Source organism: Crocodylus porosus, unplaced genomic scaffold (assembly GCF_001723895.1).
Source record: "Crocodylus porosus isolate Cpor-Errol unplaced genomic scaffold, CroPor_comp1, whole genome shotgun sequence".
NCBI lineage: Eukaryota > Metazoa > Chordata > Crocodylia > Crocodylidae > Crocodylus > Crocodylus porosus.
Window position 1 is genome coordinate 164,405,022 of NW_017728886.1, and position 15,005 is coordinate 164,420,026.

At 41.2% G+C, this 15,005-nt stretch overlaps 1 long non-coding RNA gene across 1 annotated transcript; it reads left to right on the forward strand.

Moving 5' to 3' along the window:
• Positions 1-1,129: 1,129 nt before the first annotated feature.
• Positions 1,130-14,559, forward strand: LOC109324752. The gene is made up of 3 exons (XR_002104998.1): positions 1,130-1,279; positions 13,994-14,167; positions 14,446-14,559. It is a non-coding gene; the product is annotated as an uncharacterized LOC109324752 (long non-coding RNA).
• The last annotated feature ends 446 nt before the right edge of the window (positions 14,560-15,005 follow it).

The window sequence follows — 15,005 nt, forward strand, 5'->3', positions numbered from 1 at the left end:
GAACAGGGATGCAACGCACCCAACCCAAAGTTACACCCCTAGTCAAGAATAATAATTTGGGTTTGAAAATGCTAAAATGTTCTTGTAAGTTACTCCTGCTGGGGAAACTGAGTAATTTTTTTTTGCAGTTGCCCAATGTCCTTTGGCTGATTCCAGGAAGATCCTGAAAATCTAGAATGAAATTAATATTGGATATTGATACTGGATTATAGTAATAACACTGTATATTATAACAGAGTGTTTTTCTATATGTTGGTTTCATTAAAAAATCTTTTTTATTGATTCTCTAATTAACGCTAACAACCATAAAGACAATTACAAACAAATATGGACATAAATCAAATAGATACTGTATAAACAAATGAACTTAATTTAGCTCGCCCATAGAAATCATTATGTAAGAACACCTAACGCTGCATAAACCTTCCTAGCAGAGAATCCAAAAGATAATTATTGTAAGAGAGTAATGATACTAAAAAAACAAATTTGAATCTAAGTACAAATATACCAAATACCAAAACCAAACAAATGATGATAAAGGCCAGTATTTTCAAGCTTGATTGCCTAAAGATAGCCATCTATTCCTAGGCACGTAAATAAAAGTAGTTTCAGAAAATGCTGAGCATTTGTAACTCCCACTGGTGTATGGAGAAAAGGATCAGAGCTCTAACTGAACAAATCTCGTACAAAGTGGGGAGTAACGTAAGCAAGTAACTTCAGAATAAGTTTAAGATGGGATAAATTCTCAAATTACTAACCGAATATTGAAAACAGTGTAAGACCTGCTTACAAAATATCCAGTGTTGTGGTTTTTCCCTATACGGTTGAGAGAACTTTCACAATCAAATTTCATGTTAAAGTTTAACTATGTCACATGAGAACACAGCATTAACATTAATACATGAGGACCCGTAGAGGATTCAACATTGACATTTCCTAATGTTCTTTCCTGCTACTGAAGTCAGTGGAAGATGATGACAAATACAAATAGTAGCTTAGGCACAATACTTTTAAGGTAATGTCCTACTCTTGCATTGTTGACACAAATCATTCTTAGCAAAATCGCTTGATAGCAGAAATTGGAATATTCTGGCAGGTCATTTTATTTGTGCAGCTGACTATAGAAAATTCAAACTCATAATTATGTAATTACAATTACTTTTCTAATTCTTTGTTACAGGTGAACTGTTTTTTTTTATTTTTCTCAGCCCAGAAGATCTAGTGGTCCAGAAGGAGGAACTCCTAGCCTGGTATTTGATACCAACACCAGTGACATGAGGTACCTGACTTTGGATCTAATCCAGAAAGATACTGAACATCTCTCAGCATGGGGAGGCGTGCTTACAATTCCCAAATAATTTGAGCCGAATAGAGAATGCTCAGTACTTCACAGTATCTGGCTTGTACCGTCTGTTCCAGTTTTCATTTCTGTAAAATGGCAGTTAATAAAATTACCTTTCTCACTGGGAAGCTTTGAGCACTGGGTGTTAAAATGAAAGTATTACATACATACTTAAGTTCTGGGCCTGCTACCTGCTCCATATGGGCTTGGGGGCTTAAATTGTTAATGCTTTGTTGCAGGGATTGTGTCTTCTGAGATGTGGGGAAAATGCCTCAAAGATTCGGGATGCTACTAGAGTACTAGTTCTCTTAGACATATTGAAATGGCCTCCTGCCCTGTCTTTCATTCAGATGACAGTCCCAGTGGGATAAAAACAACCTAGTCTACTTTTCTATATCAAGGGACACAATTTAACATAAATTATTGACATAATGAGCTCTGGGAGTTCCTTAGACTCTAGCTACTAAAGATTAGTTTTATGTGTTACGTATGTAGTGTCCGTAAAGCTGTTGTGTTGCTTTAGTGGCTGCAACATGTGATCTACACAGATCAGCATAAAATATTAGAGGCATAAGATTGTTCCCAGTTGTTCACTAGTGCTTTCTCTCACAAGCTCATAACACTGTAAAAACCTAGAAACTTGTTTAGCTGGCCACCTGTGAAACCAAAGCCACTAGAAGTTATCAAACACACATTCATCCTGAAAATCTCAGTCTAAACTAGGAAGCAGAAGTGGGGGTTAACATAGTTATATATAATCTTTCTGCTAATTGTCTCAATTGTTTACATGTTTGTTCTTAAATCTTCTGCTTTACCAATACAAAACCATTTGCTTGGGATGTTTCATAAGGCATATCTACGTGTCGCTCTGCATCACCGTAGAGATGTGCTGTGTCACCATATGATGCGCTATGGCTACACAGCAATCACATGAGTCTACAGGTGATCATCAGCTACTTTGCTGTAGCAGGGCACTCCTCCATTTTAGCATGCTGCTATGGAGAAGTAGCAGCGAAAACTAATCATGTGCTGCTTGCAAGTACTAAAGCACAGCACGGTAATAATGCCGCCATAGGGTGATGTGCAGATATGCCCACATATTGTTTAATGTCACTGTTTAGCGAATGAAGGTTTTTTTTTTTTAACTTAAATGTATCCCTATTTGGAGTTAAAGTGGGTCAGAGCAGGGTTTTTTCCTTCTTTTTTAAGTTTGCCAGAGCCAATGAAAAAGTGTTTCTAGGAGAGCCTGGAGTTAGTAACCTTCTAGGCATGCTCCAAACAACACCTGCTTGATAGGATTTTTGGAGTGAAGTAAGTGGGTGCGTTCCAGAATAGTGACAAAGTGGAAAGAAAATTATTTTTGCAGCTGAAGACTGACAGAGTTTCCTTTTAATTTTTTTTTTAATTCTTCTGATTTTTAAAAAAATGTTGTAGCAATATTCAGTACAGAACCCCGAGATTTCGTCAGGTAACTTTTCATTCTTTGAATAAAAGTACACTTAAAAAAAAATCAATGAACACTGTCAAGCTTAACTAAATAAAAATTGGTCCCATAGGTAGTGGGCACCTCTACACATGTAATTTAATGTGCAGTAGCCTATTCTACTGCACATTAAAGCAACACATAAAAAACAATGTTAATACACTAATGAGCAGTGGAATAGACTACTACACATTAAATATCACCTAAAAAGTGTGTGGTTGCACTACTGTGCATTAGCACAACCTAATGCTGATTTATTTAGTACCTTATATTGGAGATAATAAATTTAATTGTGCATTAGGAAAGGCACATTAATGCATGTGTAGATGCATCCATTGGCCATATCCACATGTATGTAGACATCTGGTTCCCCGGGGACAATTGTAGTGGCATACCTTGTGCTACTGCTAGTTGTCCCCAGGCAATGCCTGTGCCATGTGCCCTCTGGCATGCAGCAGGTTACCCCAGGTGGGGTAAGGGAGGCTGGATCTAGCACTGGGCTGGCCCTAGCAGCCTTACCTGGGGTCCTGGGGCTGCAGCAGTGCCGATTCTACCTCTTGGAGGCTGTCTGGCATGTGGACTGTGGCTGTGACTGGCCAGGCTCCCATTTTGAGCAATGCACACTGCCCCCACATGTACCACTCTGCTTTTTCTTTGTGCATTTTTTTAAACCCCTGGATATCCAGGGGTCAAAAAAATCCCTTGTGCTTCTCCCTTGCAGTACAGAGAAGAGCTGAATGTGCAGTATGTGGTGCTGCAGATGTGTCTGTAGCGCCATATACTGCATGGCCACGCTTGTCTGGACATAGCCACTGAGTCCTCCATTCTCACTGCATTCAGTGGGAATTGAGAACTTTTGGCATTTGGCACCTTTGAAGGCCTTAACATTTAAAAGTATCTTGTTATCTTTTGCTAGAAGGTGGTCTTCAGACAGTACTGAAACAACTTGAGAATTCTTCCATACCGTAAGCTGAATTAGTAAATCAAGCAAAAGGTTTTATACTAAGCAAAGTCCATTCCCTGATGCTAAGAAATTTGTAAACCCATGATATTATTATTTGAGAGTTAGACAAGAAGCCTGAGTTGCTATTATAATGATGATTTTGTAGATTTCATAGACATTAGGGCTGGAAGGATCCTAATAAGATCATCAGGTCCAGCCCCCTGCTTAAGGGGCAGGAAGTCAGCTAGGGTCAAAGGATCCCAGCAAGATAAGTGTCCAAATATTTCTTAAAAGTGTGCAGTGTAGGTGCTTGTATCACCACTGGGGGGAATCTGTTCCAGGCCTTGGGGGCTCAGACAGTAAAGCAGCTTTTCCTTATGTCCAGCCTAAAATGGTCTTGCAGGAGTTTATGACTGTTGGACCTTGTCATGCCTTGGGGTGCTCTGGTGAACAGGTGTTCCCCCAGGTCCTGATACACACCCCTTATGTACTTATAGGCTGCCACCAAGTCACCCCTGAGCCTTCACTTCTTCAGGCTAAAGAGTCCCATAGCTCACAGCCTTTCTTCATAAGGCCTGTTCTCTTGCCCTCTGATCATGCATGTGGCTCTCCTCTGGACTCTTTCAAGCTTCTCCATGTCCTTCCTGAATTCTGGAGCCCAAAACTGGATGCAGTATTCCAGCTGCAGCCTCAGCAAGGCCGAGTACAGTGGGAGGATGACATCTTGGGTCTTGCTCGAGATGCATCAGTAGATGCAAGCCAGAGTTTTGCTTGCTTTGCCAGCTCTGCATGTCCTCAGGTGGCTCATGTTCATCTTGTGGTCAATCATGACCCTCATGTCTTTTTTGGTCATGGTGCTAGTGAGTGTAGCATTGCCGAGCCTATAAGTGTGATGTGGGGTTTTTTTTCCTCGAGGTGGAGAACTTTGAATTTCTCCATATTGGATGCCATCAGGTTTTCATCTGCCCACCTTGCAAACCTATCGAGGTTGACCTGGATCACCAGCCTATCCTCAAGTGTGGATACTCTTCCCCAAAGTTTGGTGCCATCAGCGAACTTAGCCAGTCCTGTTCTGATACCAGTGTCCAGATCATTAATGAAGACATTAAAGAGTACAGGTCTGAGAATGGAGCCCTGGGGGACACCACTAGCCACTGAGTACCATGTTGATTTGACTGTCAACTACCACTCTCTGGGTCCAGCCTTGGAGCCAACTCCCCAGCCACTGGACTGTGGAGTAGTTGAGGCCACAGTTGCTCAGTTTTTCTATGAGGACATCATGGGACACCAGGCCAAAGGCTTTTTTAAAGTTCAAATATTTGATATCAACCTCTTTCCTTTTGTTCCCTTATAATGATCTATATTCACATTGAAATAGAATGAGAGGAGATTTTTTTGTCATCAAAATGTCAGTCATAGATTCATAGATTCACTGATTGTTAGGGGCTGGAAGGGACCTTGTAGACCATCAGATCCAGTCCCCCTGCACTAGGCAGGAAAAGACAACTGGGGTCAAGTGACCCCAGAGAGGTGACTGTCCAGTCTCCTTTTGATGATTTCCAGGGTAGGTGACTGCACCACCACTGGAGGGAATTTATTCCACAGTTTGGACACCTTGACTGTGAAGGAGATTTTCCTGGAATTGAGCCTGAAGTGGCCTTTCAGGAGTTTGTATCCATTGCTTCTGGTCTTCCCCAGGGGTGCCCTGGTGAACAGCTGTTCACTGAGTTCTTGATGTACTCCCTTGATGTAGCAGTAAGCTGCTACCAAGTCCCCTCTCACCCTTCTCTTCTGTAGGCTGAAGAGGCCCAAGTCCTTCATCCTCTCCTCGTATGGGTGGCTCTTGAAGTGCGGTGCCCAGAACTCGATGCAGTACTCCAGCTGTGGTCTCACTAGTGTGGAGTACAGTGGGAGTATCACTTCCTTGGTTTTCCATGAGATGCAATGGTTAATGCATCCCAGCATGTTGTTTGCCCTGCTGGCCACAGCATTGCACTGCCAGCTCGTGTTCATGCAATGGTTAATCGCTACCCCAAGGTCCCTTTCAGCTGTGGTGGAAGTCAAATTGTCACCACTGAGCCTGTAGGTATGTTGGAGATTGTTTGCTCCCAGATGGAGCACCTTACACTTCTGAGTGTTGAACTTCATCTAGTTCCGGTCTGCCCAACTCTCTATCCTGTCCAGGTCTGCCTGTATCTGCAACCTATCTTCTGTGATGGCCTCGCTCCCCCATAACTTGGTGTCATCTGCAAACTTGGCCAGCAAGCCTTTCACCCACACATCTAAATCATTGATAAAGATGTTGAAAAGCACTGTTCCAAGCATGGAGCCCTGAGGGACACCACTGGCCACTTTTCATGAGGATGACACAGATCCATTCATGTGAACTTTCTGGGTCCTACCATGCAGCCAGTTTTCTAACCCACTGAACTGTTGAGCAGTTAAGCCGACAATCTTCCAGTTTTTCTACAAGGATATCATGAGATACTAGATCAAAAGCCTTTTGGAAGTCTAAGTATATGTTGACCTTCTCTCCTGTGTCCAGGTGGCAAGAGACCTGTTTGTAGAAGGAGATGAGATTGGTAAAACAAGACCTACCCATGACAAAGCCATGCTGACTGTCTTTCAGAATCTTACCCTCAATGAGCATATTGCACATACATTCGTTAATGAGTTTTTCCAGGATTTTCCCTAGGATGGAGGTTAAGCTGATTAGCCTATAGTTGCCTGGGTCCTCCCTCTTCCCCTTCTTGAAGATGGGCACAATGTTGGCCTTCTTCCTACCCTCAGGGATGTCCCCTGTTTGCCACAATAGGGTGCAGAATATTCTTTAATTTCTTACCATGTAAAATAGGAGGGGTAAAATTAGGATCTATTAAATATTAGTGTGAAAGGGTCAGAATTTGACTTTTGATCTATGGGGGGTGGGGTACATCTACATGAGACATTTACTGTGCAGGTGACTAATTAGCTGCACAGTAAATGTCTTGGTGTCTACATGTGCACCCCTATTAGGCTGCAGTAAACTAATATAATCCACAGCAGGATAGTAAATACAAGTACTATCGTATTGTAGAAATAAAAAACTCTGCAGCAGTGTACATGTAGATGCTGCCTGGCTGGCTGGGGCATGATGGTGCTTCAGTGTGGGGGCTGCCTGCTGGCTAGCCCTGCACTAAAGCTCCCTCATGCCGCAGCCAGCCTCTCTGCATCACACTGAGCTGGTGGGGAGCAACCCCAGGGTGGCAGGCTGTTCCCCAGGACCCACTGCCAGCTGAGGCTGCTTCACCCAAGCTCCGTGTGCTGCACCTGAATAAATTGCGGAGCTTATTGTCCAGAGTTAATTGCTCCCAGATGCACATTCAAAGTGCACCCAGGAGCAGTTAACTCCAGAGCAATAAGCTCTGCAGCTTATTCAGGTACCACAATTGCATGTGTAGACATGGCCACTTTGTCCATGCCTGTATATAAGATGCATTTAAATTTATTAAAAGTGATCTGAAGTGTTTTCTTGTAATGGCTGACGAGACCTCTGGGACTGAAGGGTACTATCATTATCAATTTTATCAGTAATGGTGCAACGGTCTTTTCACAACAACCTTTGACAATACATAAATAAAGAGAAATAAATACAATTAGCTTTGCTTTGGCTTTCTGAAGTGTATAATAGTTGGTAGCAAATAGCGTATTTGATTAATTTGTCCTTTTATCTTGTTTATGAATTATCTACTAGAGAACTTTGATATTAATAGAATTGTTTATTATTTAAAGGTATTTAATGAACACTTTATGCAAACACATTTTAGCCAATGTTTTTTTCATAAATTATATGCATCAACTATGTTTTCAACCACTCTTTGTTACTACTTACTTAAGAATGTCATATGTGATTATGTCACCTAGGTTGTGTGATCCTGCTTATGCTTCCTGATTGGATGATCATAGTTAGCCTTCAATGGGCAATCTACATGAGCAATTAATGCACAGAAATATACTCTGGCACAGCCTGAGCCAGAGTCAGCTGCTCCTGGGTGTAGCTTCCTCATGTGCCCCTAGGACTGCAGCAGTTTAAGCCAGGGCAGAGCAGCCCTGGTCTGGCAGGGGATCTGGTGGGTCAGCCCCAGGCTCCAGGAGGTAGTGGAGGGGCTGGGTGGGAAATGAGGGTGCCCCAGCATGGGTAGCTCTGTGGCTAGGCAGCAGGAGGAGTCTGGACCTTTGTTGCCTGGGCTGACCTGGCACAATGTAAGTGCAGGTCAGCATTTACACATGCATTTAGGCACAGTTATTTTCACCATTGTAAGATAGTACTGTCCCTGACAGTACTATTCTATGGTGGCAAAAATTAGTTTCCTGTGGTATAATCGCATTGCATGTGTAGACTGTGACATTTTACACCTCAGCAAATTAGTCTACTGAGCAGTTAAGTGCACATGTAGATGCAACCAATGTCCACATCTGCATGAGCAGGAATGTGTGTTTCCCTAGGGACAAGTAGCAGTAGGAAATGCCCATGTCACGTGTGCTCCAGAGCATGGCAGGTTACTCCAGGTGGGGTAGGGGAGGCTGGGGCCAGCAACTGTCCTGGGGGCCTTAGGGAGCTGCAGCTGTAGTGCTCCTGTAGCAGGGAGCCTGGCCTGTAACTGGAGTGTGGTTTCAGCTGGTCAGGCTTTGATTTGGGGTGGCGCATGTTGCTGCCACATGTGCTGCCCCACCCTGCTTTTTGGCATGGGTTTTTCTCAGATGGGTCTGCAGTGCCGCATACCACATGTTCACACTCATCTGGACACAGCCAATGAGATCTACAACAATGGTGCAAATTTTTGGTGCATATCTTTGTTTAAACACAACTTTGAACAAATAATCACAAGACTTTACACATTTATGAAGCTGAATGAAGAATCATATATAAAATTGTTCACAGAGAACGGTTTAAGAGTCATGAATACAAATGGAAGAAAAGCTGTGTGTTTTATTCCAACAAATGTTTTCAAATACTTTTTTTCAACAGTAATCAGACATAGTATAGAGGAATATGATACTTTTTTGTATTGGCAAGGCCGGGTAGATTTACACCTTACAGACTAGGTGCAGAGATTCTTATGCTATTCGTCTCCCATTTTGTTAGCCTATAAAGTGCAAATCTATCCTGCCTTCTGCCTGATTTCAGTCTATGAGCTTTGGTACACATTACACTTAGCATCTGTTATAATATTAGATTGCAGTTAGCATTAACACAACCTAGAAATTTTTCTTAGTAGTCTCACGTTAAAGATCTAAATATAGATATACTGGGGTCTTGAACTGGCCTCTCTGTGGTTCCAGGACTGAGACCCAAAAATCATCTGATTTTCAGGTCTCAGCTCCAAGATCACATGGGAGTCAGTTTAAGACTTCTGTCCAGTCCCAAGGCTGAGACCTAAAAGTTAGATGATCATCTGGAGTCAGTTGGAGATCAAGATCGAATGTATTGTGGGTCTTAGCTTCTGGACTGCACTCGATTGTATTATCTCTGTGGAGCAGTCCTATGTTCAGGCAACACATTAGTTAATATGATCAGAAGATACTCCCCCTTTAAAAAAAGCATACCATAAAAAAGCACTTAGGACACGTTATCCTGCCTAAATGGTCGGCTGCTAGCATTTTAAGTACAGTTAACACATTTTAACTGTGACATGCAATAATCTCCTAACATGGCTAACTACTACTCAGCTCAGTGACAATTAAATTAATGGCAAAACAGGTTATCTGTTTTTAAAACATTTTAAGAACCTGAGTTAGCTAAGATCTCAGCTATGCAAAGTGCTGAGCATTTTAGAATACTCACTGACTGTCATAGAAGCTGTGGACATTCATCATCTGTTAAGAGGGGCTTTATTTATAGTTGTGACCTGGCAATTTTTTGTCCATGGCCATGTACAAACAAATGTCTTATTGCAAGACTGTTTCAGAATATGAATAGCTTACAAAAAATAAATAAATAAATAAAAATTCTGAACAAATCTTGATCAGAACTTTATGGGCATGGTGTATTTATACAAGTCCCATAGGAGTCATAGGTATTTTAGGAACTTGCAGGATTAGACACTAAAACTACTCATTTCTAATACTAATGCAAGTACTAATAAGCTGATACCAATATAAATACAAAATACACAGTGGTTACATTTTTCAGGAAATGCCACAGACTTTATCCACACTTGTCATTTTTTATTAATATTATTATTTGGTCAGCATTCTGCTATCATAACTCAAGCCAAACTGTCATAGACTTTAACGTAAGAACAGAATGAAGGCAGTAGGACTGGGCTCTTATTACTTTTGGTTTCCTGGATGGGTGTAGTCATGGTTCTGACAAGCCTGGCTTGGAACTAGATCCTGAACATCACACCTTTTGTTCATGGATGTTTGGATTGAGGCTTTTGACTAGAGGCTGTTGTATAGTTAGACCTCCAATGACAAGCTGAAATCTGAAATCAGACTTCTCCAAACTCGTCATGATTAAAATCCAGAATTCCAACTTGGAACCAGTCCATTCTTATAACTTTATATAAGAACAGGGAATAGCAGGTTTATATATATTGTTTTAGAAGCCTTGCATTGCTTTGTTTCATATGGAGGGTTGTGAGGGAAAGGTGGATGGAACATCTCTCTAAGATGCACAGAGAAATCATTACTAGGCACTACCAGACAGAAATAAAGGTAAATCTGTATCTAATATTTTTGCATTAATAGAGCAGGTTCTTCTTAAAATATACCTATTGAGCTAATTTAATTTCATTTGTAAAAATGTGTCTCTCCCTGAAATTGTCAGTGATATGATAAAGCTAATTAAGACATGCATGGTGTTAACAGTTTCATTAGAGGAGATAATATTGCACAAGAAAAATAAGAAATCATTATGATGAATGCCTCAACATTACATTACATGTTAATGAAGTGTAAATGATCTAATTATTTTTGAAAGAATACAGATTCGATTAAACTGTCGGAATTAAATTGGAAAGGACAGCCTATTGTACTTTTTATGTACAGACAAGTTAGCGTTAATTAGGCACAATCTACAGGAACAAATGAGGCACAACCCTCAGTGAACAATCATGTATCCATTGCTCAAGGCAGGTTTCATAAAGAAATATATTAGGGAAAAATTTGTAAGTCAATTAAATACAGTGCTTTAGCAGTGGGAGGGAAAATGAGCAAAATCTCTGTTCCCTCCCCCTACATTTTGAGTATTTATAGTGCAATCACTCTGCCAGTTCTGCTCCATCACTAATTTCATAAATACTAATTTTGCTGATGAGACATTTTGATTCTTTTGCCATCTACTTTCCATAAATGACTTTCCAGAAATTGCATGGATTTTTGGATTGAAATTTTATCATTTGGACTCTATTCCCTGACCTGACCAAAGGTAAGAAATAAGAACAATATGTTAGGAATGCTCAAATCAGCTTTGGAATAGGACCTTTCTCAGCCTAATGTTGGCCTCATTTGGATATCACCAAAGATGGGAAAAAGCATTCCTTAAAGACTTAAGAGATCCAAATTTCTGGTTTTTCATTTTAAAGGAATATGTTTATTAACAACAGGCAAACAGATCATAAAATATGTTCAGCTGAACTTTCACCCAAACTAAACATGTCTTCAGTTGCAGAGAAATGTGAAAGCTTTATTTCATTATCTCCCATTTTGGGAGACCTATACAATCCCCATTACTAGGTGCAAGTGGTGTGCTAAAATACCCTTAAAAAAATTTGTCTTTCCAATCATTATAGATATACCTAGGAGATTTGGATATTTCTGATAATATATTGGGAAAGTACTGGAGATTTGGAGGTCTTATTCTTTATGCTGGGGGGATCCAGGCTGGCAGTGAGGGGGTGTGACTACCCCCCCTCCAGCTGTGCGGCAACCACCAGTGAAGATTGCTCACTGCACATACAGCACACAGCCAAAGAGTATGGCTGCAGTCCCTTGCTGTGATCCTGAAGGCCAGTGAGTGCTCTGCAGCTCTGGGGATGAGTGGTAGCAGTACTGCTCAGCCCCTGGGCTCCAGAGCTGTTGAGAAGCAGGGGTTGAGCCTGAGCATCACTGTAGGGTGCTGGTTCCCACCTACCCTCTGCTGTGTAATTCAGGGATTGGAAAGGAGGTAGGAGAAGAAGAACAAATAGCAGCCCAGCTCAAATCCCCTGTTCTGGAGCTTGAAAGCAGGGACCCCCTGCAGACCCGACACTGAGTTCCCAGTTTCTAGCACGTATGGAGCTTCCAGCAGGAGATCAGCTGACATTCTGGTGAACTCTGAGACCTCACTGCACATGTGGCACCCAAAGGGAGAATGAGACTCCCCTCAGGAGCCACCCCTGACATTTCTGAACCTTGACATTGGTCCAACGAGCCTTACAACATTTGCAACTAGAAGGAGAAAAATCCACTTGCTCATTCTTTGCCATGAATAATTGATTGATAATTAAGAAAGCTTTTTCGTTGATACTTTTTTTCCCTGTCAAAATTCCACCAAACAACCAATCCTGAGTGGACTACTGGGATGCAAACATTCCTGTTTAAAACAACATATATAACAGCATTATCTTTGCCAGTACAGGGAACCCTTGTTTCTACATTTAGCTTAAAAATGGCTTCAATCTATATTTGAAGAAATTATACTCTCTTAATTTTTAGAGCAATGTCTCTTAATGACCCTTGCTCACGAAAAGGAATGGACTCTTCAAGGCAGAGTTGTGTTTAAAAGGACTTTTGCATGACCACAGAACAAGTCAGAGCTCCTACCAAATACTTTTTTTTTAGAAATAGGTTGGTTTCTATAGCCTCGAGCCCTTTTTATCATCTTTGTTTCCAACAATGAAACGAGGAAACCTTAAGACCTGATTCATATTTAAACAAAAATATGAGAATGATTTGATGAGTCTCTTAATAACACTTTCTCACAGGGGGAAAATGATTGCATGTCAATTTTATTGCACCTTTTTATGCATAGGTTTATGAATGAGATATGAATGGAGCTGGTTCCTGGCAACACTTGAGTTTGAATTCACCTTTCCAGATTGCTCAACCTTTTGGCCTCATGGGCCAGATGAGTGGCATGGGGCTGGTCTCTGGGCCAGATGAGACTCTGTGCCCTGGCACCACCCACTCCTACCACCTGCATTTTAGGATTGGGTCCTGGCATCACCTATGCCAGGACTGGTTTCTGTGAGCCCTGAGCTGCCCCCTCTCACTCCCTGAGCACTGGGATTGGGTTCTATTGGCTTGGCAGTGCCCCTCCCACCTCTGTGCTCACTGGTATTGGGTCCTGGGGGCCCAGTACTGTGTCTTCCCAGCCCCTCAAATCAGGATTTGGCCCTGGAGCTCAGTGCCACCTCTGTCCAAGCCTGCATGCTGGGATCAGGCACTGGATCCAATGTACAGGGCCCAGAGCTTCCCATGAGTGCCACTGTTCCCCTGCTGCTAAACTTCCAGACTTGTAGGTGAGTCCTGTGGACTGTAGGGTGGAGTGTCCTGGAGTAACAAGTTTGAAAGAGATAGAAAAATTGGGCTGAGGATTTCAGTGCAGAAAAAGAGACTCTGAATTCTCCCTGTTGAGCCCCAGACTGACAGAATGGTAGGAGAGCTACTCCACAGACATTGTTGTATCTTAATGGGTCTGGTTTGACTCTTTACAAGGGGTGAGCAAGCCACAGAGATTCCCTGAAAATATAGATGAGTGACCAGGATTCTTTGTAATAAAAATAATAGGAGCCGCCTGACTTTTTCATCTGCATTTGGTTATTCCATAAAACACTGTAACACCTAAAAGCAAAATCTTGAATAAGACTATACACTGGCCAGCAGAAATCTTTATTGGAACCCACTGTGCTAATATATATAATCTGTGCCATAAAGTATAAAATATGGTATTTTGCCAGTAGCTTATAAATGTATTAACAATTATTCTCTTGTTCCCCCTAGTGAATTCATAGTATAATCAATTTTAGGTAGTATTTATTAAGTTTACATCCTATATATCAACAACTCAGCTTTTTCAAATTTCTTTTGTCTGTAATAATTTTTCTTTCTGCTATATATAAAATAAATAGCCCTTTATCTGCATATGGAAATCAGAGATGCAGTGGTCACAAAAATGTTTTCCACTTCTACTAGGTATACCCAAATGCCAAAATATTTGCTTTCACTGATAATCAAGTGCAATAAATTGTATGCATTTCAGGTCAGAGGATCAGTGTTAGAATTCAGTACCCCAAGAAGCACTATTAATATCCTTGCAGTCAACCAGAGAAATCAGAAGAAACAAGTTGCAAAATACAGTTCAAGAACTACATGCAGTGTAAGAAATTGCCAGCCAAATCAGCCTGCCAAACACCAGTGCCAAGCTGCCAACATGGTGAGATGGTCACAGCAGCAGGATCAGAGGCTTATATTTATAATTAGTTATCAATGAGATGGATGTTATTTGGAGCTCTGTCTCTCTAAGCTGCAATTCAGAGCTATACAAAGCCATGATCACAATCTGATTTTTTATCAGGGGCTCAATAACTTGCCCCCCACCAAATTGCAAAATTGGCTCTTCAGTCTTAAAAAGAACCTGCAAACAATCTGTGTTTTTGTTATTTTTGTTTTTTATCTTCTCTGTATACCTCCTGCTTATATACTGTATACCAGGGAAAGGAGCATTGATTATTGGATGAAAAGCAGGTCAAGCCCTTGGTCTCATAAAAAGGGTGTGCTCATTGGAGAGCCATGTTTCCAAAAGAACTGAATAAGAGTCTGAGGACATCTTCCAGGAGACTGGTAATCTTCACATTACAGTAATATAAAACATCTGGTTAATTCTTTTCAGTAGGGTTCTATTTTGTAGCAGCTGAAAACCCAGCCCTCTGTTTTTTTTGCTTTATATTTTTTCCCTTAGTTCTTGCCTGAACTAAGGCCAAAGCATTGAACTATATTTTAGGTTTTTATTCCTTTTTTCCTAGTAGTAATTTGAAGTCAGTCTCTTATTTGTTATTTTCTGCATTGCAAATGAATATATATTTTCACAGTAGGTCAGCTCTCAGTTACAAAAGTTGAACTCCTGTTTCAATCCAGAGTTGCACGTAACAGAATGTTAGCTTCGGTGTATATTCCAACATCCGCATAAATCCAGAGGAAACAATACACACTAGTAGGTTGTTTGCAAGGGCAGATCCAGCAGAGGTGCAGTGGTGCAGCCACACCCCACTTTC